General features: G+C 41.2%; 1 protein-coding gene across 29 annotated transcripts in view; it reads left to right on the top strand.

The window, feature by feature from the left end:
* TRERF1 (transcriptional regulating factor 1) overlaps positions 1–24517 on the top strand; it is a 186640-nt gene that overhangs the window by 3107 nt on the left and 159016 nt on the right. For 2 of the 29 annotated variants that reach the window (XM_016128549.2, XM_016128548.2), the window contains exon 3: positions 16302–16420. The exons of the other annotated variants lie outside the window; for them this stretch is intronic. The gene's annotated coding sequence lies outside the window, so the exon portion shown is untranslated. The remainder of the gene's footprint in view (positions 1–16301; positions 16421–24517) is intronic. 29 annotated transcript variants of the gene reach the window in all.

Genomic DNA, 24517 nt, shown 5'->3' with positions numbered 1-24517 from the left:
AAACCCAGACATATTTAGTAGGGTCAAGGAGTAAACTCTAGGTACTATGGTTAAATTAACTAAAGGTGGTTGAGCTTTCTGCAGTTCTGTTGTCAGGCTCAATTCTAGCAGGGGAAAAAAAAAATTTTTTTTTAAAAGACATTACCACTGGACAGTGCTTTTTTTTTCTTTCCTGTCATCATATTTCCAGATTGAGAATTTGATATTTGGCAGCTTGAGAGTTAGTTGGGAATTAAATATTATTGCCACTTATCAAATGTTCCTAACTAGGCATTAGTTAAACAAATTAGCTATTATTTTTTCCCTGATGAAAATCTGAGTCTGGTTGGTGTATATGTTGGGACAGTAAACACAATCTTTATGTGTGTTTATCCCAAGGTAGTGGAATTGTTGACATGTGTACCCTCGAAGCCAAGAGCAGTCATTCAATTTTTTGTTTCTTATATTTATGAGACTTATTTTATTGTCTTGCTTCGGCCATTAATCAAGTCACAGTAGCTTTTTTTTTTTTTTTTTTTTTTCTTTTTCTGCTGGGAATGTTCTTGTGGTAATAAAAGTTTGAAGGCCTATGAATCATAATTCATTCTTTTTAAAATATTGTGGTGATTGTCAGGATTTGATTTATAGGAATTGATACTGGGAGCGACACACCTCTATGGGCCCCGCCCTTTTAGGCATGTCCATTTTCGCCAAAGGATTGTTTTAAAGCCAGTTTGACATCTCAAAAAAGAGAGCTTCCCTTCTGCTTTATGGGCATTTAGAAGATTAATTTTATAGGTTCTATAGTAAACATGGGTCTTTTCACAGCTTTGTAAGCAGGTTTTCCACATAGAGGCATGTGTTAATAATCACATAGCATTTATGTGAACTTGCTGTGAAAACAGTTCTTCTGAGTGGAAAGTACTCAGTTTTGCCTTCTTTAATCTGCTTGGGCCTGAGGTTTTTGTTGAGGTAGGAGCATTAATTATAAATAAGGAGACTACTGCTTACATAATAAAATGTGTTGTCACAAAAACAAAACTTATTAATATTCTTTTTCTCTTTGATGATTGGGTTGGTCATAATCAAAAGCATTGTTTTTATTTGGGGTGGGGGGGAGGGAGAGTATAAGGATTCTCTATAAAGTGAATTAATCAGAAAGTGTTAACATTGTTTTACATCCAGTAGTTGGTTCAAGTTTACAGTATTTATAAATACTGTATGGTATTTGTACTGTATTTATAAAGTGACAAAAGAACTTTTAAGGTGGTTTGATGCTCAAAGCAGGGGGAAAAGGTCACTGAAAAGTGAGGTGGGTACCTGTTTCTAGCATTTCTGGGCTTTGTATCTTTTATATTAAAATTGCACGGTTTGATCTCTGAGTTCCATTCGTGTCTGAAATTCTATGACTTGGTCTTGTGGAGAGAGGTCTCCAGAGGTCTCTACAGTGTCTTCCTGGGCCAACGGCCAAATTGCTTCATGGACTTGGGTGAGTTGATTAACTTCTGTTTTTGTCTTCTCATGGAGAGAGTGGATTTGAACACTGACATTCCAGAAAGGACTCTTGTGTGGCCTAATCTTGACCTTCAAATGCAAGAAAATACTTATGAAAGTCTGCTGCCATCTTGGGAAAAAAAGTGCATGATTGATACCAATTATATGTGCTAATAGAGAGTGGCGCACATAATCTTAGACACCAAAAATAATTTCAGTTCATCTTGGAAGTTTTCGCTGCAGCCAGCTGGTACACCTGTCTAATTATGCTTGGTCAAGCCTAAGGTTAATTGAGCAGTTATTCCCAGGCAGCGTTGGAGGAGGTAGTCTAGGGTATCAATGGGAGACCAGAAAGCCTAGTGTGGCGTTACCCACTTTCTGTGGAGAATTCACATGTGGGTAATTGGGATTTGTTCGTATATTTGTGATAGGGTTCATGATAATGATAATGTATTGCTGTCGCTCCTGGCCTATCATATATTTCACCATGGGCATTTTTTGGGGAAAAGCTCTTGATATTTTTATTGACTTTGAACATTGACATGAAAAGTAAGGATTCAGACAAGTGGCTCAGACCCCAGGAAGTACAAATGGGTGCTGATCATCCTGCTCTAAAAGCAGTTGGAATTCAGTTCATTTTATTTCTGACTTCATAAAACTGTGTGATTTATGGAGGAGAGAGGATTAGAATCAGCTGGGATCTTGTGAATTAGTAATATTTCTGAATTTAATTGTTGGAGGGGAACCAGTAAAGGGGAAACTAAAACATAGTCGATTTCTTTTGTGCTGAGAGGGAGACAAGAGCCAGTTGGATTCTAGTTATTGGCATGCTTTCATAAGGGAATGGTGGCATTTTAAGGAATATTGTAAGTTTGGTTACATGAGTTTTATCCCATGGCTCTCTTAATAAATCTTTTTCTTCTGAGTTAAAGAAAACACACAACAAAGAGCCCCAGTGATATTTTTCTAAGAATTTTCAAGTGCTTAGAGCAGCTGCCTATAGGGTCTTCTGGTTAATTTGTGTTTACTGAGGAAATGGATGATTTTTGCTTTTTTCCTCATGGAAGACTGCAAGCTGGAGATGAGTGGACTATGCTGAGCGATTGGGCTGTTGGTTCAGCAATATTAAAACTTTTTTTTTTTTTTGGATAGAGAGTAAGGGGAAAAAGAACCTGTGTGCCTAAATGGCAGTGATAAGTCTGAGCTTATAGAATATAAAACATGTATTTGTTTATTCATTTGTACTTTTGGTAGCTACTTACCGAGCACCTACTATTTTCTAGGCACTACGTTAGGGCTCTGGGAATATGTTGATAATTCCAACAGACATAATTGTCTCTCTCTGCCCCCCACCCACAACCAACCCTGCAGTTTATAGTCCAGAGCGGAGGTGGACATGTAAGGAAATATATATTGCAAAATGTGATAAGTGCTCTGATGAAATCCCCGGGACAGTGACCTGGACTTACTTAGCTAAAATAGCCTAGAAAAGCCTCTCTGAGGATTGGAGATGAGGGGAGACAGAAGGCACCAGCCAAAGGAGAGCCTGTGTGGAAGGACTCTGGCTTTGGGGGGAACTGAAAAGAGGCACGGATGGATAAGGTGGAGGGAGAGAGGGCAGCACTAGATGATTATGCAGGGCTCTGGGGGCCTTGAAAATGTTTGGATTTTGTTCAAAGCATAGTGGAAAGTCATTGAAAGTTTGCAGTGGGAAGTGACACCCCCTAACTCCTGAATTGGTGGAGAGGGCAGGTATAGAATTGGGGAGCTCAGAAAAGAGGCAGTTGGAGCAGGCTTGGTGAGGAGGTTATAGGAGGTGAATGGAGGAGAGCAAATAGATGTGAAATGCACATTAGAGGTACAGTGGGCAGGGCTCGCTGATAGATTTGGTGAAGTGCCGGAAGGAGGAATAGGTAATAGGTTTCTGGCTTGAGCAGTTGGGTGGATGGGTGTTTGCTGTTTGCTGAGATGGGGGAGAGAGAGGGTGAGGAGAGCAGAATTGAGCCGTTTCAGTTTGGGCACCATTAATTTTGAGATGTTTGTTAGACTCCAGGTAGAGATGTTAAGTAGGTGGTCTGATAGAGCATCCAGTGCCAGAGGAGTGGCCAGGCAAGAGATGAAAATGTAGGAACTATCAGCCAGGGGATGGTATTCTAGTTCAGGAGACTGGATGAAAAGTCCTAAGGAGCCTGGAGAGAGAGGAGAAAAGGCAATGTGTATGTTACCTTTTGTGATAAGGCTGGGAAAAAAAATCACCATTGGATTTGGCAAAATGGAAGCCATTGGTGACTTTGCAAAGAACAGTTTCAGTGGAGCGATGGAGGGGTAGGAACAAGACTGGAAGGAGTTTGGGAGGGGAATGGGAGGTGAGGAACTGGTAGTAGCATGTGTAGACAACATTTGGGCAAAGCTTGACTGTGAAGGGGAGGCAGAGAAATGGAGCAGGAGCTGGAAGCATGTGTGGTGAAGGGAAGGATTTTTTTTGGGGGGGGGAGGTTGGTGGTATATTTATGTGCTGATGGCAAAGATCAATGGAGAGGGTGTTATTAAGAGCGATGGGTTGTATCAGCTGAGCAAAAACCTTCGAGGTCTGTGGGGGAATATCTGGCATTTCCTGGGGTAGGGACATTTCCTGCATGTGGCCGGAGAGAAAATTAGAGCACAGCAAAGGTGCAAGTGAGGGGAACGTGAGAGAGCTGTGTGCGGACCCCGAGGTGTTCTGCCTCTCCATTGCTGATGCTGCTCCTTCCTTGGGAAGGGCTGTGGACTCAAGACTTGACTCTAGCTGGAGATTGCAAGGGTTAAGACTGCATCAGAAAATTGTACTGCATTTTTTTTTTCTTTGAGCATTTGACTGCATTACTGAGCAGTACAGAGGAATGAGCAGATTCTTTTGCTTGGGGAAAAGAGTCTCCAGTTAATGTAATTTGGGCCTCACATTAGATTTATTTGAAAACTATGATTGGAAAAAGACATCTGTGATTTTTAACCCTGTTCAAAAGTTGGTGGGCACTGTATCATATGTTTTAAACAAGAAGCTCCCCAAAATGGCAAAGCTCTCCTTTAGGCTGGCTTTCACAAAAATATGCCTTAGACTGCCCGTCTCTGTGACCAGCCTGGGGTTTACATGGGAGGTGGGTGGGTCAGGAAAGAGCCAGAAGACCTGGGTTGGGGTCCACATCTGTCTTTGGCTCTGGACAAGTCAGCCTCTGAGCCTGTCTCCGCATCTGCAAAAAGAGGGTGATACCATCTGTCACCTCTCCTCTTAAGAGTTGTGAGGATAGAATCAGATAATATACAGAAAGTGCTATATAAACTGTAAGAGGCATCGTGTGTACAATAGGCAGCAGCGAGGTGAATTGATCTTCAGCCAGATCTCCTTTTCAGATATAAAACTTAACAACCAATGGAACATTTCCCTTAATTTCCCAAAGCTTCTACTAAAAATGATTCACCCTGTCCACGCCCACTGATGGTTCTTCTTTGAAGCCACTTTCTTATTTGGAGTTTGTAAGTCTTCTGTGATCCTTTTAGTGAAACTGCTCTTATTGTTGGAAGGCTGGCATTAGAATGCTGGCTGTGAAATGATAGTCAATGTAGGTTCAAACTCTGATGCCATATTTAGAATTTGAGACCTGTCCACCCAAAGGGCCAAATTAACTTGGTTTGTACTGGGTGCAGGGGAACCTTGAACTTATCCAAGAAACCGACTGTGGTCCCAAGGTCTAGCAGTCTTCATTTGCATTTAGCATTTGTTTTGCAAATGAAGACTGTTTTATAAAGCTGAGTCTACCTGAAAACAGCCTTTAGCCCTTAGTCTTACTGTGTGTGCTGGAAAGTAATTTCCAGTTTTAAAAAACGCCCAGTGCTTTTCACTAATGGGACCCCTGGTATCTGCCTGATAGGGCGAGGCTGGCTTTTTCTTTCCTTCTTTCTCTTTCTCTTTCTCCCTCCCTTCCTATTTCTTCCTTCTCTTTCTCTCTGTCTTTCTTTCTCTCTCTCTTTCCCTCTCTGTCTCTTTCTCTTCCTACATTAATTTTTATTATGAAAAATCTTTAAACATACACAAAAGCAGACAAACTAGTATAGTAAACTCCCTTGTATCCCTCACCTAGATTCAGCAGTCAGATTTTACACACCTGTGGATAATGGGACCTCTTGTATAATAAATACAAGTCATCAGTTTTGAGAGATCGGTGGAGCCGATATCAGTCTGGTTTCATGGGGGGGAAATAATCAACGAAAAATCAGAGAGAGAGAGGAAATGGATGCCGTCACTGAAATAATTAATGTTTACCTAGCATTTTATAGGTCCAAAGCCTCTTTGGCATGTCTTATTTTATCTGTGTCTTGCAACATTCATAGGAGGTAGATAGTGTTCTAATTCTGTAGCTGAGAAAATGGAGGTTCAAGAAGTAGAATTGAAAAAATATAAATATATGATTAACCCAGAGTCACATGTTCAGCCAGCATCCAAAGTCCTCGAATTTGAATGGTCTCCAAATCTGATGTATTCTCAAATAGATAATGCTATACAGTAATAAATAAAAATGTGACACAGAATATATGCAAAAGATCATGAAAACCAAGCCGATCATCTGGGAGTTTTGGGCTTGGTACTTCAGTGACCTTAGTTGGAAATACTCAGATGATTTAAGCATGTTTTGGGCATTACATTTTTTAAAAACTTGAATCGTCTGGCTCATTCTGGAGCACACAACTTTAAGGCCGCCTCATAATTAAAGCCAAAACTGGATTTTAACAAATTGCATGGCTGTTCTCCATCAGCCTCCTACTTTCAGGCCTGTCCCTTCAGTGGGGCCCCTCTGTGGAGGAATAAGGACAATCTGTGGTCATTTCTACATAGTGTGGCCTTTAGTCTTCAGGCTCTGGCTTTGGACATGACTGGGCCCTCAGCAGTTTGCTACCTCAGAAAGCTTCCTGAGGGTGCCAAGGCTTTTTGTCATAACAGGCTACTCTGAGGGCCTCTCCATGTCTTTGGGAAACCGCCTCAATCCAACTTTTTTGAAAGATTTTTTTGAAAAGGAAAAGAAAAAATGGATTTGATGCCCGGGGAGTTTTAATAGGAGTGTCTCTTGAGTTGCCTCTGTTGTCATCACAATGGGAGATACCAAACTCCGTTAAAATTCAACTGAAGGGTACCAGTAATGAGGCTGATTCTCAAGTATTGGGACTTGTTCACTTTTCTTTCTTAATTGAGTGAACACATGTGAGCCAAGGGGTTTTCATGGGAAGCCCACAGTAGGTAGGACATTTAGGGGCCTCTTTCCTTTTGAAGAATATGAGCTCCTTTAGAAACCAGTATGGAATTCAAACAATTTCATCGTGCAGACTCTTAGTCCTTAAATCTTTCTTGAGGGCTCTTATGTGCAGGGTTGTGGGTTAGGGCTTGAGGGGGTGGGCTTGAGGGGGATCCACTTGGGCTCCTGCAGCCCTGTCATACTTACCACTGGGCGTATCTTTCACCCCTTCTAGACTGGGGTGGGCAGAACTAGGTCATCACTCATTTTTGTATCCCCGGCACCTAACACAGAGCCTGGCACTAGTTAGTGCAATATAAATGCTTACTTATTTAAGAATCAGCTGGCCTTTTTTTCCTCCCCGCGTCTGGTTTTCTCTCCACTGGTTCTTGATGGAGGAGAAATCAAGGCCTCTCTGCCACCAGGGTCAGTTCTTGTAGCTGCTGAAGGAGAGAGACTAGAGAAATGTTTCCTTCCCTCTTGCTTTCGTGGCCTCACTGCCTTTAGCTGGGGCGGTTTGACTGAGCTCTCAAATGCAAATGTGGTCCCATCCCCCATCCCTTTTAATAAGTGACATTTTGTTAAATCAGTTATTCAAGGCCTTATCTATATTTCTGTCTGTGCTGGCTTAGTCAAAATAGGAAAGAGAGTGAATATTAGATTTCTTCACCCGCCCCCTCCGCCCTCCCCTTTGAGCAAGTCTACGTAAGATTTCTGGTAGGGGAGGGGTGCTATGTCCTTGAAGAAGTAAATGCTGCGTGCAGAAAAAATGTAGAGGGCTTTGACTTGTAGCGAATGCTGTTTTTCAGCAGCTGTGATTTTTCCATTTTTCTTTTTCTTTCTGTTTTGATTAGTGGAACTCATTGTGCTCCAGGGTTGGAATTGCGTTGGGGGAGGGCTCTGAGGGAACAGCTTTTACTGGGAGAGCTCGAGTTGGGGAGGAGGAAGGAGAGAAGGGATTTATTGAAAATATATGTCTACTTCTGCTATGATAAAGCGGCAGGCATGTAAAAATGCAAGGGGGAAATCATTATTGTGGTAATGTAGGCAGAGCTCCGCTTTCTCATTAGCAGAGCTTAGCCCACGTGGAGGAGGAGGCTGCCGGGCTGCTTTGAGAGTTGGGGTATTCAATAATAGCAGAAACTCAGGGGATTGTCTCCATCCCCCCTGCTCAACCCCTCCAGCTGCCTTCTCCTTTCTTTCTCCAATCAGTTTGTATGTAACCTTTTCAAAGCTGCTGGTTGGATTTCATGGTCTCTTTCCTCACCCCTGCCACCCCCAAATGCTGTAAAGACTTTAATTTTTAAAGTTAGAGGGAATTAAAATACATTTTCTCTTGGGAACTCAAGGAGAATTCGGCAACATATTGTGAGTCAGAGATTGGATTATATTCCCTGCGTCCTGGAGAGAACCGAGAAGTGGCTATTTAGGGGTTCAGGAATTTGTGGATGCTGTGGAGGTATCCAGATGAGGGTTCCAAATTGCTTTAGTATGGTGACTACTGTTTGTAGAGAGCTTACTCTGTGCCTGGCCTTGTGTGGATGTGTTAGTCATTTCAACCTCACAACAATTGTAAGAGGCAGATATGATGCCCACTTTTCACTTGAGGAAACGGGCTCAGGGCATTTCAGCACCTTGCTTAAGGAGGGGCAAGTGCTGAGTTGCCGAGCTGGTCCCCAGACTTAGGACTAACTCCGAAGACTGGTTATTGTTCATTAGGCTAAGGTGCCTTTAAAAACTGGCTAGTTGCTTCCCTTGAGCAAACCTCTAGATTCTAGGAACCTGGGCAAAATAGAGCCACGACAAGGCCTACTGTGGACAGTTATTGGCAGAGCAACCAGAATGTTCATGAAGACCTATTCTGAGTCCCTGGACAGAGCTGGCATTCAGGAGGGTCAAGGTTAGAGACTCACATCTTTGTTAGAAGAGGTGAGTGCCCCACCCCCATCCTTGCCAGGCTACAGTGACTTTCCTGACAACTTGTTCATCAGGCATTTACTGAGTGCCTTCCACGCGCCAAGATTGTACCAGTGGCTGGAAATACCAGGACAGATGAGACAGAGCTCACAGGCTGGTGAAGGATGGTTATGAGAACATATACGTATGATATATGCAGTGATGCCTGCCTGGAAAAAAAACATTTCAGAAAGTAGTAAGTGGGAGAGACTATGTAGAGCAGCCAGGGAAGTTTTCAGAGAGAGGTGGTGCATGGGCGGGGTTGTGTGGATTCAGGGGGAGGGAACAGCAGATGGTGTAGGAAGCCACATGCAGTCTGTCCCAAAGCATCACTTCAGGGTTGACCTATCTAACTTCATTTTCCATTGCCTTCAGTTTAATCCTCTAGAACTGTGCTGTCCAATATGGTAGCCATTAGCCATGCAAGATTATTTAAATTTAAGTTAATTAAAAATTAAATACAGTTAACAGTTCATTCCTCAGTTGCACTAGCCACATGTCAAGTGCTCAATAGCCACATATGGCTAGTGACTTCCATGTTGGAGAGCATTATAAAACACTCCTATTAGTGCAGAAAGTTCTGCTAGCTGGTGCTGCTCACAAACTTGGCACTGAGGTTTCTTCTGAATGGAATGTTTCCTCCTTTGTTCCTCACCGGACTCACTCCCACATCCTCTAGAGGGGTCCTCTAAACACCCCAGGCTGGGCTTCCATCCGGATTACAGTGATCCCTTTTTGTGTCTATCTTCCCAAAGGACTTTTGGCTTCTTAAGGGTATAAGCCATGTCTTGTTCATCCCTGTACCATGTCCCATTTATCACTGTGTCCCCAGCAACCAGCTGGAGCCTGGCACATAGGAAGTTCACAGTGACAGTTGCAGGGGATGAGGGCTGAAGAGGTGAGCAGGGATTGGGCAGGGAGGACCTGGCGCCACATTATGGAGCTTGATCTCGTCGCTGTAAGCATTGGGAGTAACTGAAGGGTTTGGAGTGAGGAAGGCTGTGTGCGGGAATGGGGTCAAGTCAGATTTATATATAACAAAGATTACTCTGAGAGGTGTAGAGGACAGGCTGGAGCGGCTGAGCCTTCAGGTTAAGAACTCAGTTAGGAAAGTACTAGAAACACAGGGGCAGGTGGGCTAAGGATCTGGACTTTTAAGCCATGGCAGTGATGCCGAAGGAGTAGCATTACCATCTTGCCAAATCAGAGCCTCCTACTGTTTCTCTCTCATTTTGGATGTCCTTTTCAGTTTCTAAGGGGAATTGCAGAAGGAATTCCTGTTCACTTCTTCTAGGTCCCTCAACCTCTTACCTTTTTGAGGCCCCCGGCCACTCTCTACTTTGTCGGTGGGCTGCCCTCTTCCCTCTGCCCCACACCCTGTCCCACCTGTTCTTTTCCCCTCAGGGTGGGTCTGACTCGTTTTGCCCCCTGTCTAAACCCTTAAGATGGAATCTGAACAGAAGCCCAGAGCGTAGAGGCAGGGGTTTCAGCTTTCTGTCTTCGTCAGCCTGTGCCAGATTCTTCTCTGAGGACACTTTTGGAGGCTTAAATTTAAGAAGCTTGTAGACAGTTTTGAAAAGGAGTCTGGGAAGTAAAGAGATCGATCTAGTCTCTTTGAGATAGTTAAGAAGGAACCAGGGTGGCGAAATATAAGAGAAACATAAGAGGTTTATTTTCTCGAGGAAGTTGAGGCAATGTACTCTGGCCATGGTGAACCCACGTCGTGCATGTATGGGGATGGGAAGTGTACTTAGTAGGTAACTGTTATATTTTGAAATGTGTCCCATTTCAAAATATCTTTTTAAATATTTTAATACATTTAAAATATATTAAATAATGTAATATATTTTACATACATTATGTTATTTAATCCTTTAAGCCAGGGGTCACCAAACCCCGGGCTGTGGACTGGTACCAGTCTGTGGCCTGTTAGGAACCAGGGCGCAGCAGGAGGTGAGCAGTGGGCCAGCAAGTGATGCTTCATCTGTCCTTGCAGTCGCTCCCCAGCGCTGGCATCACTCACTGCCTCGGCTCCGCTTCACATCATTAGATTTTCATAGGAACACCCATCCCTGGTGACAAAAAATGTTAGGGACCACTACTGTAAGCAGCCCCATGAGGGAGGCCTTATTATCCCCATTATACAAGTGAGGAAATAGAGGCACAAAGGGGTGAAGAGGCTTGCTCAGGTCTCATGACTGGTAAGTTGTAGAGCAGAGATGTAAACCTAGGAACCATACCTGGGTGACTGTAAAAGCAGGTGATTTACCCCTTTATCTTGCCTCCTGTTTAGCCTTACCAGTCAGTGTGGCCAGAGTTTTGTTCAGAAATATTGCTGTTCAAATGTGGTGGAAGGAGCACCACACTGACCCGCTGGGTGTGTTCTTGGATAGCAGTCGAACTCTCAGAGCGTGTCTTCCTTATCCTTAATACCCGTGCTTTACTGGCTGACAGTGTTTATTTTGAGCATCAAAAGAGATAAAAGATGCAAAAGCGCTTTGAGAACTCTAAAGCTGTATTCTTTACTCTTCTGCATCATTGTTTTATGAAGACTGTGAAGTTGTGTGAGGATTGGATTCCAGCGCTGTATCTTGGTTTTGGGTAGGATGTTTGTGGGGGTTAACACTGGCAGCTTCCAAAAGTGCTCAGACGTGAACATGCTCTCAGCTCCACCCTAACTGTTTCATGTGATTTGGGGGAAATGGTTGGTGCCAAGGTTTGGGCTGCATGGTGGGTAGACCTTTGACCTTTGACCAGAACTGGAGTGTCCTGTGTGATCTTGAGATAGTCACTTCACTTACCTAAACTTCTGTTTCCCGAAATGGTCACATCTACTTGAATGTGTCATTGGGACAATTAATAGCAGAATATATATATACCATCAATCAGCACCTTGTAAGCCAGTTGGTGGCACATATTTGTGGAATGTAAGTCATGGACTCCGCAGTCAGGATGTCATGGCTCAGATTTACACAATGTTCTCTCCTGCTTTTAAGGCCTGAAGAAGACACAATTTAATGGTTCATTAGAGCTAGACTTTTTCACCGAAGCTGTGTAAATGGTAAGTGAGAGTAATATATAGAACTATCTTTTTGAGAGGGAGATTACAGATAATACATGGTAATTATGGAGAATTTGGAAAATATTGACAGTATAAGGATGAAAATCAATATAGTCTTTAATTCCCATTAATATTTTAATAATTTCCTTTGGAATTTTTTTCAGATGGTATAGTCTGGCAATTATAACTATAAGCTCTGAAGTCAGACTGCTTGAGTTTGATTCTGAGCCTTGACTCCCTCCTTGGAAATGATGATAGTGATCTGTAGCACTGGTTGAGATAAAATGAGATGATACATGTGAATTATGTGTGGCTGTGCCTGGCAGATAGTAAGTTCTCAGTAAACATTAGTGATGATATTATGCTTTAAAATAATGGAGTTATTCTGAATGTACATTAATATATTGATCATTAAATATTCCTTGGAAACTATTTTTCTTAAATAGTTGTTTAGTATTCTCTCAAATGGAGTCTATGTTCAATAAATATTTATGGAATACCTACTGTGTACCAGGTACTGAGTCCCATAATTTATTTAGTTAGTCTTTATTATTAGAAATTTAGCTCGTTTATCATTCTTGACTATTATAAATAATGCTTGATGAACATCCTGGTACATAAATTTTTGATCACATCTCAGATTATTCTCTTAAGATAAATTCCTGGAAAAGAGAATTGCTATGTTAAAGAGAATAGACATTTTTAAGGTTCTTAATAATATTTCCTAATTGTTCCTCACAGAATTTAAGAATTAATTTTTTTCATTTTTTCTTTCTTTATTGTTTGGGGTGACATTGGTTAATGAAATCCAGTATGTTTCAAGTGTAAGAATTAATTTTTATTCACACTATCAGCATATGAGTGTACCCACTTCATTTCATTAGACCTAATATTACTGTTTTTCAAAAAAGGTAATTCTTATGTAGCATGGACTACCTTCTGAACAAGACACGTTACTTCTCTGGGGCTGTATTCTTCCTGCAAGGTGGAGTACAAATGTCTCTTGCATACTGACTATTATTTGTTAACTTAGGAAGCTCTTTGGATTTCTATTGTGGAAAGCCTATGAAGGTGACATGAATTATTATCAAAAGTGATTCTTTTTGCCAAGTTAAAATTGCCTCATGTTTATGGAAAGACCATTTTAGGAGTGCTTCTTGCACACCAAACAGAGTGAGTAGTTATTCCCTGTCTGGGGCACAGGATGTGTCAGATACCTGGTCTGGTTGGCAGAGGAAGAGCATTCTTTACTCATATGAACAAATGTTGCTCATAATTGGCTGTGGAATTATAGGGTCTCTGTCCAAGTTTCTAGGAATTTCTTCTTTTTGAACCTTTATAAGAAAATTAAGGCTTCTTTCTCACCTCCCTCAAGTATACTATAATATTTTTATATGAAACCAAATATTGAGAAAAAAAGTTCTACTGAAAATGCTAAAAAGGATAAAGAAAATGAAAACCAGTCATTATTTCATCATCTTGATAAACCTCTGTTTAAAAAAATTGTGTTTCTTTCTAGTATTTTTAAATGAATGAATGAATGAATGAATGACTGCATAGTTGGATGCTTTTTGTGTGTGTGTAATTTTTTCTTTTTTTTTGGAGCCTACCCTAAATTAATACTTTAACCATTTCCTGGACAATGCAAGCTTCTTACAACATTATAATCCTTTTACTTCCTCAATGTCTTTTTATGTCTTATGATTTTAATTCTCTCTCTGTATTTCAATCCCCATAAGACGTTGTTTTAAAAAACCAATAATAACTTAGATTAAATCACGTGTTTGCTTTTTTTGGTGTTCTTCATTTCTTCCTTTATAACCATGCTCACATTCCTCTTTCAGATTAATTTCCTTCTGTCTGAAGAACGACCTTTAGTTTTGTGTGTGTGTGTGTGTGTGTGTGTGTGTGTGCGCGCGCGCGCGCGCGCGCGCGCGGTGGAGGTTGCCTGCTAGTGTCATAATTCTCTTGGTTTTTGTCTGAAAATTTTTTCGCCTTCATATTTGGGGGATATTTTTACTGGATATAAAATTATAGCTTGTCTCTTTTTAAAAAATACTTTAAAGGCATCATTCCATTGTTTTCTGGCTTCCTTCATTTCTATTAAAAAATCACTGTTTTATTGTGGTTCCTTTGAAAGTAATATATTTTTTCTTGTTAGCTTTTTTTTTCTTTTTCTTTCTTTCTTTTTTTTTTTTAGCAGTTTTACTATGATGTGTATAAGTGTGTATGTATTCCCCATGGAGTTCGGAGAGTTTCTAGAATTCATGGCTTGATTTTTTTCTTGTCAGGTTTAGAAAAAAATACTGCTTTTGCCCCTTTACTTCTCTTATCTTAGATTTCTTCATATATATTAGACCCTTTCATGGTATCCTATATGTTCCTGAAGCTCATTTTTATATTTTCTCTGCTTCGATATGAATATTTTTCCTACTGACCTATTTACTAGTTCACCAGTTCATCTCTCCTACTGTTTCTTATTTGATGTGAAACCCATCTATTCAATTTGTAATTTGTTTTTGTTTGTAAAAATTTTACTGATATGTAAATAATATATAATAGTATTTATTTAAAATAGAAAATGTTTATTTATATTTATATATTTACATTTATAATAAAATGTTTTGGGGGATTTTTTTAGTTTACTTTATATTTTTAATATTTTTTAAAAATTATAGTTAACAGACAGTATTATGGTAGTTTCTTGTGTACAACATAGTGATTAGGCATTTATATACCTTAAGAAGTGATTACCATGAAAAGCATAGTACCCACCTGTCATCATACATAGTTATTACAATATTATTGATTATATTCCTTATACAGAACTTTCATCCCCATGACTAATTTTATAACTGGCACTTTGTTCTTCTTAATCTCTTTCACTGTTTTTGCTCATCTGCCCACCTCCTTCCCTACTGGCAACCATCAGTTTGTTCTCTGTATCTCCGAGTTTGTTTTGCTTTGTTTCTTCATTTATTTTGTTTTTTAGATTCCACATTGTAAGTGAAATAATAACAATATTTGTCTTTCTTTTTCTGACTTATTTCACTTAGTATGATACCTTCTAGGTCCATCCATTTTGCAAGATTGCATTCTTTCTTTATGACTGAGTAATATTCCATTGCACATATGTATCCCATCTTCTGTATCTATTCCCCTGTCTTGGGGATTGTTTTTCATGATTGTGCTTTTCTCTGTTAGGTCCTATTTGCGGACATATTTGGTTATTTTTGCTTAAATGCTAAGCATTTTACAAGGAAAATGTAAAGGGTCAGAATGTCAAATCACCTTGATTCAGTCTATTTCTGATTTGCTCTTATTTGTAGGGTCAGGTCTTTATTAGAGTGTTTATTGGTAGGTCCAGATTTCCAAGTTTTGTTTCTCTTCTGCTGTGACACCAAAATTTCTGCTTAACTTTTTGATTTTTTAACATTGTGTTTCTGCTTGGATTCCAGAGTCTAGCCCTCTACACACATGGCTTGAGTATCAGCAACTACCTTGAGGGGAAATCTGCAGAACCCTGGGCTCACTTCTATGTGGTTCACTTTTCTCTGGGATCTTGGCCTGTCAAGTCCTAGATGTCTGTGTAGCCCTGAACTCTAGTTTTTGTCTTCTCAGTCCAGGAAGAAACTGCTGCAAGCTTGAATGTGCTACTTTTTATTTTACCTCAATATTCCTTCTACCAGATGGGACAATATCCTGAGGGAAAACATTAGCTGCTAATGTACACCTCACTGAGTTTCCCTTTCTTCTAGGAGCTTGGTCCCTCAAGTCCTAGCTGTTTTGCCGTGTTCCCGTACTTTCACACAGTTGTTACTATTGTTTGGTAGCTTATCTACCTTTTATAGGTGTACTATTTGGAGGGTTTAGTTTAATAGCTGTTATGTCATAATCACTGAAAGTGAAGTCTAATTTTGTATCCTTTATTTGGCACTATAAGTATTTCCATATCTTTAAATTTTTTTCATTAAGTCATTTTTAATATCAGCGCAAAAGCCCTTATGGCTTTTACGATTTTCTCAATCATTCTATTGTCAGATATTCAGATCATTTCCCATAATTTACTTTTATAAATAATGCACTAAATATCTTTATGCCAGAGCATTTTATTAATATTTTAAAAGTATGGAATAGGAATTATCAGTTTAAAATATTAATCAGTAGTGACTTTTCATGCATGTATCATGTACATAAATAAAACTGTAGACCTTTTCTCTCAGCTGGTTCAGAAAGAAGCTTTCCTTTTTCAAAAAAAAAGTGGCTTTCTTTCTTTAAAAATAATCGTGTAATGCTAACCATGTGCCAGACATTCTTTTATGTGTTTTATAACTTGTCCAAGGTCACACAGGTAACTTGTCCAGGATCACACACTTAGCGAATGCAGAGTTGCGCTATGCATTCTGGCTCTAGAGCCCATTCTTCTAGCAACTACACTGTACCACCTGGAGCTAATTGTTTTAATTTATTACTTCCTTTCTACCAATTTTAGCTTATTCCAGGGCTTCCCTAGTCTTTTCTTAATTGGGCATTCTTTTTCTTCTTTGCAGTGTGGTTGCTGGGGGATGTGTGTGAATGTGGGGGCAGTGTGGGGAAGGAGGTGCCTTGGACAGAAGTTGCTGTTGGTATTGGCGCTGTGCGATGGGAGCACCCTTTATAGATTGGCCAGGTAAGATTGCCTGGGGGCTTGCAGTGAATCTGTTGGTGATCCCTGATGTGGATTTAATGACAGGGAACTTTCTCTTTCCATCTCTGGTTTGACTGGTTAGTGTTAGCTGGGCCACTGCCTTTGTAGTTCAGAGAGGAAGAGTACTCTTTCTCTTCCCTCTCTTCCCAGTTCCACTTAACATCAGGATAAAGAGTAAAGAGATGTAAAGAGATACTCCTCTGATTAGAGTATCAGGCCACAGGCCAGCCACAGGGCAGCAGGGATTGAAAAAACTAAGTGCTGGTGCTTTGGATCTAATAAGCTGCAGGGAGAGGATGAAGAGAGTAAGGAACCTGTTGAACTTGGCCTCTCTTTCAAGCTTTCTGTGCTTTTCCATGTGTATCTCCATGCCCTTCTGTGTCATATTTTCTTGGTACCCATTCCCCGCTTTGTCTTCGTACCCACCTTCCCCTTTGGGTCCAGTATTAATTTTGGAGGGAGGTAGATAGGAGAATTGGTTGTTTTTCTTTGGATTGAATTTATAATTTTTAGTTTATTAGAGAAGGATTTGCAGGAAAGATTGCTTCGAGCCATATTTATTAAATAGTATCAAAGGGGGATGCCAGGTAGAATGACAGGATGGCAAGAATCGAAGGGGGAACCTGTCCCTTCCCTGCTTACAACTCTTTAAGGCCACTTCTTAAGTCACTGAAAAGCAGAGTCCTTACAATGGTCCGAAGACACCATGCCCCCTCTCAACCATGCTTCTGTCACACTGTTCTCCACCTTCTGACCCTCCTCCAGCCGCACTGGCCTCCTGGCTGTCCCTTGAACACACCCACCGTATTCTTGCCTCAGAGCCTTTGCACAGACCATCCTCTCTGCTTGGATTGCTCTTCCAGAACTTAGATACCCATCTGTCTTGCTCTCTTCTCTTTTAAGTCTTTACTCAGATGTCGCTTTCTTTTTGAGGTTTTCTCACTGCTGTATTTAACACTGCACCCTGCCTCCTCCTGCCTGATTTCCCCATCCCCTTTATGTTTTGTTTTTTTTCCCCAAAACAATTTAACCTCTAACATTCCATATAGTTTCCTTGTTCATTATCTTTATTGCCTGTCTCCTCCTCCTGGAATATGAGCCGCAATAAGGGACCTTTGTGTGTTTGCTCACTGCAGCATCCTAAGCACCCAGAATCATGCCAGGCACCTAGTAGGCACTCAGTAAATGTATTTTGAATACCGGGTCCTTGTAGGACCCCCAGCTCAAGAGACTTTTATCACATCTTAGAAAATCTCTTAGCCGATAGGAATTTTTTTTTAATTAAGATTTTTATCATTGTCATCCCCTTCCCCCTTCCAGTTCATTTAAGACTGTTATGAAACAAAACTCATTATGCTTCAAAATCCGACAGAGCTGAGGCCCCGGGGAAAGTGAGAGGAGGCAGCAGCAGCGGGTGCTTTTTTCCATTCTCCCTCCTTTGTTTTCTCATGTGGTTGGTTCACTTAGGACAGCCTGAAGCCCACTGGGTCCAGGTGAGCAGGGTTCCCAGCCCTCCTAGGGTAAATCTGAGGGAGAGTCTGTTGTCAGCCAGGGAGGAGAACGCCATGTTCCTGCAGCGAAGTTTCTCTAGTCACTGGTACTCAGGATGGAAGGAAAAAGGCAGAGTGGAGAGACAAGAGGAGAGAGAAGAGAGAAGTGAGGTCCATTTCCTGTGGTTCGGTTGCAGGATTACTGTCACAGGAGAAATTAGGAGTGTGGTCTTCCTCGAGTGTGACGTTTCATTTTCACTTAAAATAATGAGTGGATTTCATTCATTTGTTCAGCAGCAGTGTGGAGTGCCTGTTGTGGTGCCGACAGGCTTGAAGGGCATGTGGGCCTGAGACTGGAGTCAGATTTCCTTCCAGTCACTACTTATTCTGCAGAAGGGACACTACCAGGGGGCCTTGGGTGTAACCCAGTGGCTCAGAGCCAGTGTGTTGAACTTCTGGATCTGTGGGTTCCTGGGAAGTGGGATGGCCTGCTGGGAATAAGTAATGTGTGTGGAAGGGAGGGAGGAGGCAGCGGTCTGTGAGGAAGTGGCTTAGACTCCTCCCAGCATTCTTTTTGAAACATTTCCCTAAATGAATCCATGCTCAGGCTTTTCATAGTTGGGGCAGACCTGTCCTCTGACTTCAGCAGGCCAAAGGTTTGTTCTAGGCCTCAGAGCTCCAGCTCTGAATCTCCTTTTGACTTGCGATTTTTTCTTATGAATAAAGAAAAGGAACTTAGTAATACTCTTGGATCATTACAAGAGTAGGTCAGTATAACAAAATTATTGATGTGCTCTCAGCGTGCAGTGGTGTCAGATGTGGCGATCTGAAAGAGGAGGCCTGAGGACAACCTTGGCTCTCAAGACCTGGGGTTTCACCCTCGACCACCCCTCCACCCCAATCTTGGTGTCTCATCTGCTAATAAAGTGACGACACCAACTGATTTGAGTTTACCTGTTTTCATTTCCTCTCTCCTGTCTTCTGGTTCTAGGGCCATAATGAACTTCAGAAAGCCAGCAGCCGAATGATCAGCCTCTGAAAAATCTAGTTGACAGATCTAAAAATATGCAGTTTCATTATAATACAGATGTACTGATAAATTAAGGAGAAAATAGTGGAGCTTACAGTTGTTTACTGATGATGCATCCTCTCAACCAGAAGTTACTTTAGGAAATAAATGAAATGCTTTCACCCTAGTTGGTCTGGGCCTGTAGCTTAGCTGTTTAGAATATGAGGCTAGGGAGGCCAGAAGGCTGCTTTATTACAGCATCTTGACCTGTTACCCAGACTCGATTCCTACTACTACTAGCCAGTTGGCCTGCCAAGCCCATACCCGCTGTCACTCATTGGAATGTACATGACTTAGTGTGATCCACCTCTACTATGGAAGAAACTGCTCTAGGCGTACCTTCTACTGAGGATGTCAGGAATCCCATTTTTTTGTTTGTTTGTTTTTTGACATGTGAAAGAGCTTATTTCCTATTGGCTAGTCATTTGTTATTATGTGTTCGAGGTAAATAAGATCTTCCTTCTTATGTATTGGTTTGATTTGGGTTTATTTGAAATAATTCAATAAATATTATTGAATCCCTCACTATATGCAGAATAAACATAATGTAATATGTTTACATTAACTCAAGGATTGGCAAACTTATTCTGAAAAGCTAGAAAGTAAGTATTTTCAAACTTGTGGGCCATGTCTCAGTCCTAAGGACTCTGCCATTGTATCATAAAAGCAGCTATAGACAACACACAAACTATTTACAAAATCAGGCAGTGGAATTTGGCAGGCAGGCCATAGTTGCTGATCCCTTCAACCCCTTTGTTAGAGAAAGCTGTGAACAAAACAGAGATGATCATGACCCTTAAGGAGCTTTCATTCTTGCTGGGAATAATTCTTTGCTACTATTAGTAGCATTGCTTTGAAACCAGACTCATTAAAATAGTTGACAAGCAGCTTTGTTGTGCGCGTGGGGTGGGGGTGGGGCACATTAGAAACCTAAGTAACTTTACTAAAGGTTCTAGTGAACACTCAATTCTGTTTATATTATCTACCAGTGTCTGGGGGGGGGTACTGTGTGTGCTTAACTTGGTATGTAGACACTATTTTTGAGTTGCTTTTACCTCCACTTAACATAATTTCACATGCATGTTTCCATGCATTGGCCTGAATTGTATAGTTTCAGTGGCTACATAGTATTTCTTGCTGAATTAAGGCACGTCATGTGCCTGGGTATAGTAGGTATTTGTTAGATGTTTGTTTCTAGTTGCAGTAAAACCCTTTTCAAAGTTGAAAAGGAGCTGGATTTTGCAGAACCTCTACTGGTGGGAACTGTTGACTTGGGAGAGTTCTGGGAGAACCAGGCATGTGATGTCCTTGTGCCAACCTCCTGAGTGATACCCAGCATCTTGTAGCCAGGGATATGCCAGGTAAAGTGTGTTGTTGGTGCAGACGTTTAAGTGACAAATTGACCCTTTGTTCAGCACTACTCCCCAAGTGCAGGGACAGCATTTGTGGGCTGTGGAACAAAACTTGAGTCCGAAGAGTTTTTGGGGGGTTGATTGGGAGGGGAGGAGAGGCAGCCTCATGCAGAGAAGACAAACCCCAGGAGACGGGGTTGGCAGATGTGTGGAAAGGGGATGGGTTCTGGGGTGAGACTGACCTTGATTTGACTCTGATTCTGGGTTTGCCCTTATGTGCTGTGACTGGGCACTTCCTTAGACTCTGAACTCAGTTTTCTTTGCTATAAAATGGGGCTGTCATATCCATTCTGTAGAAATGTTATGAGGATCAGTTGAGTAATCCAGTAAGCATGTAATAAATGCAGTGCTTGACATATAATAAGCACGCTATATAAATAATAGGTACTATTTGGTGTGACATGTTTGGTCCATGTTAGGCCCACAGTTCACAACAGCAGTTGTTGGTTTACTGTTATTGTTACTAAGGCAGTGCTACGAATTGTCCTGGACCAAGACTGGATTTGGTTCTGTCCTCTGTGGACCTTTCTTTCCCTTTAGTCCAGGTTTGGAGGTTATACCTCATCATCCCTCCTCTTATTTGATAACTCAGTTGGGAAGATTAGACCCTGACTCGTGAGCCTAGGCTTTTAATAAAATCAGGTAAGAGCCTGAAGACTAACTGGATAGTCTCATTTACTCAGCTATTTGTGCATTCATTCATTCAACACATACGCAGAGGACCTGCTCTGTGCCTATTGTACAGTGTACAGTGGTGAAGAAAACAGGCCTGGCAATGAGCTTTAATCAAATAATCCCACATATGTTTAATTATAGCCTCTGATAAGAGATGTGAAAGAAAAGTATGGGGCATTAGGTTGGGAGAGGATGCCTCTTTTTATGAGATACTTAATTCCATTAGTAATCAGGGAATACAAATCACAGTGAGATTCCATTTTATCCCCATTTGATTGTCAGACATTAAGAAACTGTAGTAGTGTCGGAGAGGACACAGATTGTATGGCCTCTTGTGTGCTTCGGTAAACAGTTTTGGTCTTGTAAAGTTGTACGTGCACATACTGCATGACCTAGCATTTCTCCTCCTAGGTACGTAATAATCGTGGAAACTCATTTGTGTAGTCAGTCACCAGGCGATGTGTACTCAGAAGGTTCATAGTAGCATTGTTGATAACAGGAAAAAACTGGAAATCCAAATACTCATCACTGGAGAACGGATTGTGGCATCTGATGGGCTGTTTATTTACAGCAGCAAGTGAATGAGCCACATCTACATACAGCCATATGTGTGAATCTTGGTGTACTCTAAGGTTGAATTTTAAAAAGCAAGACCCTGAATGTTCCATACAACATGATATCTTTTGAATAAATTTTAAAGTCAACAAAAAATTTTACATACATTATTTACGGATACAGATATATATCAAAACCATAAATTTGGGCGGAGAGAGTGTGACGTTTCCTTCTATGGAAGAGACTCTCTTGACTGTTTGCGATAAGATCCCCCAAGTACAATGGTAGAGATGGGAGAGAGGAGGAGCCAACTCACATCTGAAGGTATTGTAGACTTTCCTGTTTCTGCTTTGGAAACTTTATTTTTTAAACCCAAATTGCAGAACGTTATCCATTAGAGTAGTGTCACTAGGTGCATTTTATTTTATTTTATTTTTTTATTACCACGAATGAATTTTTTGATGACCACAAACGCAGATAGGATATGGGAAACCGTGGCTGTATCTGATATCTATCGTTTCCTGCACATGCGAGGTGGTGCTGGGAGATCTCAGCTTGAAGGGCTCTGTTTGCAGCCAGGTGTGAGATTCCCTGTTGCAGGGCTGCTTTCACCATGAAGGGACAGAAGTGGCTGGGTGATGAGGCCTCTCACTTTGGTTCCAGGTTTAGCAGGCAGGGCTAGTTCAGAGATGAGTAAGAAGGGAGCAATTTCTGGTGGTAGATTCAGGCTCAAATACACATATTGAAACTCTTCCTCACTTTCGCTCTTCTCGTCAATAGGCTTGGAGGCATCCTAATGTCATTTGTGGAAGGACAGAGTAGGAACTAGAGGGAACACCTTAGTTTGAAAGAACCAGAGAGGAGTTGGAATGGGCTGGAAGAAACTAAGATGAGTTCCTCTGGGAATGAAGAGCACATCTGGGGAGAAGATTGAAAAAGATGCTCATGTCAGGCTGCTTGACCTGAGGGCACTTAGAAGCCACCAGAGGAGCAGAGCACCTGCTAAGTGAGCATGGCCCTCCTAGGCAGCAGTGAGTGAAAGAGGAAAGCTTGCAGAGGAAGGACGGAGTCCAGTGGAGGTAATGTGGATGAGGCGGGATTGGGAAGCCAGATTGCCTACAGCAACAGCTTGAGAGAACAGGGAATGCTTCGAATGCTTGAAAGTTTACCATGTGGATAATGGTGCAGAGTTGTTCTGTGTGGTTCCAGAAGATAAAGCTAGAATTGGAAGGGCGAAGCTGTAGGAGGAGATAAGTCAGTGTTTTCAAACTGCAATTTATAATCCAGTAGTGGGTTGTGCAGTCAATGAGTGATCAAGACCAGCAATTTAAGAAAATGAAATAGAATAGAAAGGAAGGAATAGCATAGGAAAAAAATCTTGAGTAGATCAGATGTGTATAGATCAGCATTGTTTCTTGAAAATATTTGTTCAGTTTTATATATTTATAAGGAATATACAGATATTTTATGTACTGAGTCATGATATAAAGTATAATTTTTTGGTTAGGGGTAAGGTGGAACAAGTTGGAAAGCCATTGTTGTGTGCTACCATTTCATACTACTACTTCTGGTTTATTGAGCGCTTACACTGGGCTGGGCACTTTGCTAGGGGCTTCTACACATTTTCTCATTTAAATCTCATGATGGCCCTTTTCATGCAAGTATTATTGTTCCCATCTTAGAGATGAGGAAATTCAAGTCGAAAGAGGCTAAGTGACTTTCCTAGGGTTCTGGAGCATATATGAGGCTGAGTGTGGAATTGAACCCAAGTCCAGGTCTCTCACAAGCCTTTGCATAGAATGATTACCCTCTACTGCAGGAAGAACCATTGATGGAGCTTCCCCAAAATGGTTCAGGCTGCCTGGAAAAGGCTGGAAAGTAGAAAGTGTTCAAGCAGAGGCTAGGGGCCACCTGTTAGGGACCGTGGGAAGAGGGCGGTTGGACTGGGTCATTACCGTGGATCCTTGACTGTTTTCCCTGACGTTCTGTGGTGTTGCCCAGGATGCAACCTGTACGTCTCTAAGGTCAATTCCAAATCTTGTTTCTTTGATTCTCTATTGGGTTGTGACTTAATTAACAAATAGAATTAGATTTATTTACAGTTGGGATTTTCTTTTAATAAGTGTCTGATTTTTATGCAATGAATGTACGTTTTTTATGTTTTTAAAGTTATTAAAGATAAAAATTTTTTTTTGTTTTCTGTAATGGACACAAATCAGTTTTATAATTTAAAAAGTCATTAAAAAGAAAATAATACTGCAGTGCAACAAGGAATTTTAATTAAGAATTTTTCCTGGCAAATTTGTGAAGACAGCTGGCAGCTGGCCGTTTTTCCTCTTCTCTGGGCTGGAGAAGCTCTGTGTGGACCACAGGAGGCGATTGGTGGACAGGTTCTTTTTGTACTGGATCTTCTTATCAGTTGCCTCATGGCCCATCCTCCTCCATGGCTAGGGAGAGCCCCTATTTCCTTCTAACTGCAAAGAGAAGCTTTCATTGATTCTGTTTAAAGCTGGAAAAGATCTTAGATGTCATCTCCATTATCCTCTTCTTGTTAGAGAAGAGGAAACTAAGTCCTGAAAAGGGATGTGACTTTGCTTTGTCCTTGACCCATCTCACAGAGAGCTGGACCAGCTCTCAGAGGGGTTAAATTATGTGGCTTCCCCAAGAGAAAGAGGGTCCTAAAGGTTGATTGAGGTTAGGGGGAGGATGCAAATAAAGAACAAAGAAGTGGAAGACTTTCTAATTTTTTAGGGGATTTTCAAAATGGAGGTGAGGGAGTGGGATTTAGTTGGAAGAACCTTGATCTGGAAGTTGAGGGACCCGAGTTCCACTCTCAGTTTTAAAACTCACTATGTAACTTGGATGAGTCATTTGCCCA

This window comes from Rousettus aegyptiacus, unplaced genomic scaffold (genome assembly GCF_014176215.1).
Source record: "Rousettus aegyptiacus isolate mRouAeg1 unplaced genomic scaffold, mRouAeg1.p scaffold_m13_p_1, whole genome shotgun sequence".
Classification (NCBI taxonomy): Eukaryota; Metazoa; Chordata; class Mammalia; order Chiroptera; family Pteropodidae; genus Rousettus; species Rousettus aegyptiacus.
Note: the sequence above shows the minus strand (reverse complement) of the source record. Positions and strands in the feature narration are given on the sequence as shown.